The sequence below is a fragment of the Physeter macrocephalus genome, chromosome 20 (genome assembly GCF_002837175.3).
Source record: "Physeter macrocephalus isolate SW-GA chromosome 20, ASM283717v5, whole genome shotgun sequence".
Lineage (NCBI taxonomy): Eukaryota > Metazoa > Chordata > Mammalia > Artiodactyla > Physeteridae > Physeter > Physeter macrocephalus.
In genome coordinates this window covers 37,661,307-37,665,546 of record NC_041233.1, presented here as the reverse complement: position 1 = coordinate 37,665,546, position 4,240 = coordinate 37,661,307, and positions in this window count along the sequence as shown.

Below are 4,240 nucleotides of genomic sequence, written 5' to 3'. Positions count from 1 at the left end.
CCCCGCTTCCCCCCTTGGTGTCCATACGTTTGTTCTCTACATCTGTGTCTCGATTTCTGCCTTGCAAACTGGTTCATCTGTACCATTTTTCTAGATTCCACATATATGCGATAATATACAATATTTGTTTTTCTCTTTCTGACTTACTGCACTCTGTATGACAGTCTCTAGGTCCATCCACATCTCTACAAATGACCCAATTTCATTCCTTTTTAAGGCTAATATTCCATTGTATATATGTACCACATCTTCTTTATCCATGCGTCTGTTGATGGGCATTTAGGTTGCTTCCATGACCTGGCTATTGTAAATAGTGCAGCAATGAACATTAGGGTGCATGTGTCTTTTCGAATTGTGGTTTTCTCTGGGTATATGCCCAGTAGTGGGATTGCTGGGTTCCATTTTGAACGGGAAGTTCTCTTGGCCCATGTCCAGCTTTGCCTCTCCTTGGTTGCCATACCTTCCTGATTCCTGAAATAATGTGAATAACCTCCCTTTCCTCCCAGCATGAATCCCCTTGCATTATCTACTCCCCATCAGGAGTTAATCCCATGTGGTGGTGGACCTGTTCCGCCACACCAGCCTGAGAGCTCCTTGAAGGCAGGATCTGTGTCTGGGTGCCTAATAACAAGCTTTTGCTTGTTATGCATTCTGCAGAGCACTGGCCATAAAACTGCAGAGGAACGGATGTGTCAGTGGTTTTTAAATCTATCTCTACATTTATTAAAATGAAAATTAATCACATAACTAATACATAAATAGAAATTGCTCACAGAGATTGCTCCTAGAAATTAGGGCATTATAAATGTTTCTTTCTGACCCCCAACCCTGGTCCCTTCTGTTACCTCTCAGACTACCACTGTTACTGTTTTTAACATGTATTTTCCAAGCCCTTTCTAAACCCTCTCCATACATATCTATGAACCTATATAAAATGTAACATAAGCAGCCTCTGTGTTTAAATAAGTATATTTTTACATAAATGTTGTTATATATGTATCATTCTGCAGTTCTCTCCTTTTCCACTCAACAATGTATCCACTTTAGTCTATACAGAAACAGCACGATTTTCTTAGCTGTTGCACGTTATTTTTTGTTACGAGCATACCGCAGTGTTTACAGCTATTTCCTTAGGTGGACATCTGGGTTATGTCTAATTTTTAGGTGTGAAAATGTTGCAATGAATCTCCTTGTGCTTGTATGGAGGTGCTTCCCCCAGAGATACACCAACAACTTGGTAGATCCCAGCAATCTGTGTGCTCTTTAAATTTGAAAAGAAATTTCTAAATTGCCCTCCAAAGTGGCTGTATAAGTGTATACCCTCACAAAGCAGAGGACACAGTCCTAAATACCCTTGCTAACACTTGCTCTTTTCTTTTTCCCTTTTGTCAATCTGATGGGAGAAAAATGGTATTCATTATTGTTTTAATTACATTATTGTTTTAATTGGCTGACTACCCTTTCATATGTGTATTAGCCATTTGCATTTTCTTTTTTGTAAATTGCTGTTACTTTCTTTCTCCATTTTTCTATTAGATTCTTTATCTTTTTTCTTCCTGAGTTGTAGTAATTGTCATTAAATAGAATATCATCATTTAATAGAATAACATCATTAAATAAAATCTTTGCCCTGGACATGTCCATTGTGGCTAAAACTGGTGTTCCTTCTTCACTACTAGAATTTATCAGTTATACTTATTGGGCAGGATAAATTAGAGTGGATGTGCTGAAGTGGCCACACCAATTAAAACCCTTCAGAGCCTCTTCATCATCAATGGGAAAGAGTCCAAATTCTTTAGCTTGACATAAAAGGTCCTCTATAATTCATCTACCTCTATGGTCTCAATGTGATGCCTGGGTTTGATTCCTATTCCATCACCTGTCTAACCTTAAGCAAATTTTCTTAAATTCTCTGGATCTAGTTTCCATCATTTAAAAAACTGTACAGAGTTGTCTCTCCTCTGCAAGTTTCTAACTCTCTGACCTTGTGAAAAATTACTTAACCTCTCCAAACCTTACTTACACATTTGTAAAATGGGTGCGTTGACAATGCCTCACAGGGTTTGGTATTGTTGGAATGAGATTCCTTGTGAAGCAAGTTGATGCTGTTGTTAATTATACCTCTCCCTAGCCACTTTGGTGACTTCTACTCATCTTTTACTATAAAATCAAACCTCTTTGTCCCACCTTCCAAATAAAACTGATTTCTCCTTCCCTTGGATCAGTTCCATGTGTCTATCACTGTACTTGTCATACTGTATCATGAGGATGTGGTCATGTGTCTGTTTCCTCTACCAGGGTGTGTGTCTTTGCAGGAAGGGTCTGAGGTGGCTGGGGGAAAGAGGGACACTTAGAGAAAAGCTTAAGTGTTCCTGAAAAATACCCCAGATGTACCCTGGGGATAGCCAGGAAACATGTTTGTTTAAGGCACATTGACAATGCAGCCTCGCTGAAAAGCCTCCCTGGTTGACCAGTTCAGTAGGCAAAAGATAGTTAAAGGAAACTCTGTATTTTACATTTGGAGTTGGTTCTGTGGGGAAAACCAAGATCGATGAAGGCTGCCAGCCAGCTCTCCTGGTTTTGGAGGCTTGTCTTGATCCAAAAAGTGAGCACTGGTCAGTCAGAGTCACTTCCATTGTCAGACCCGAAAAGTGTAGGTTTGAGGCAGGGAAATCTTGGGGGCCAGCAGGAGGGAGGGCAGAGGATTACCCCAGAAGGATGTTCCTTGCAGATGCGTGCTGCACAGGGCTGCATCCCCAGCACCCAGCACACTCTCTGCACACAGAAGGGCTCAGTGAAAAATCCAAGGGAGATGCTTGCTTTGGAGCGAATTGTTCTGAATGCGTATGTAGTGACCGTCTTCACTGAGGACCAGGGAAACCCTCTGTGCTTGGGTAATGTCACACGTTCAAGATCATCTGTCTTGAAGCCTTTGAAAACCGATTCCCTCTCAGGGGGCCCAGGTGTGGGTGATGAAGATGCAAGGAGGAGCCCTCAACGGGAGAGAGGGACGGCCCTGCAGGGCCTGCATACTACGTACCCGCCCCCCCAGGCTCCAAGTCATTGGGGAGGGATGGGTCTGAGTTGTGAACATGGGTCTGGAGAGGGCAGCGGTGCTGCAGACTCAGCCTCGTTTCTCTGACTTGTGTGTAAGTGGCTAGAAGTTGGTCCTTTCTCAGGCCGCCTGCCAGCACCTTCTCTAGGCATGTCTGTGAGGTAAGAGAGGTCAGCAAGGAGTCCTAGTGTGACCCCTGGCCCTGTGCCAGACACAGTGGATGGCTTTTACCATTATTAGCTTTCAATATCATAACACCCCTGTGAGCTAAGTGTTCTCCTGGGCTGGCCCCATTTTATAAATTGGCAATGCAGGGGCTTGAGTAATGTGCCATGGCCACAGGGCTGTCTGACTCATGCCCGTGGGTTTATTCATTTGGCCATGTGACTTCTGTGCTTTTGGGGGCTGTGGAATTCCTCTGTGACCTCCAGAGCCCTGCTTTTTCCCCCTGAACCTGTGTGCAGGGACATAGTTGCCATCCTCCCCCGGATGTTGGGGACCACACAGCCCCAGATACAGAGGCTGTACCTGACTCCTCCTTCTCCAGACATTCTGACCTCTGTCCTTGTTATCCCATGCTAGGACTCTTGCAGTAGCCTTGTGGCGGATCCCCCACCTTCAGTATCGCCACTAGCTCCTGACCCCCCCAAACTGCTCTCACAGTCAACTTTCTACAACATAAATCTTCCCCATAGTAGGCACTCAATAGATATTTGTTAAATCGGTCATCCTGCTTTAAATTCCCATTGCCTAGGGTCAAATTCAAAAGGTAACCTTGGCTTTCAAGGCCCTCGGTGTGTGACTCCAGCTCCTCCCCGTGCTGCTTCTCTTGGCACAGCTTGCCACACATGCACAGCTGCCTGTCCAGGACACCAGGGTCCTGACATGCCGTGTCGCACTGACATCCATGTTTTCTTTCCCAGCAGAATAAGTGACTCACCACTGGGAGCACCCTGGCCCACGTGCACACACCTCAAACCTAACACTTGCAGGGTGGCTTCCAGGCTTGATTTGCATGTCTTCCCCCAAGCTTGACCTGTATTTAATGCATCTAACATCTCCAAAGCCCACAATGGTGCCTCACAGGCAGAAAAACATCTGGGGATGGTTTGTGCCTCATGCACATACAGATGTGTGTATCGATAGCTCCGAAGTGAGACCTGCTCTTGTTTCCACTATATTTAT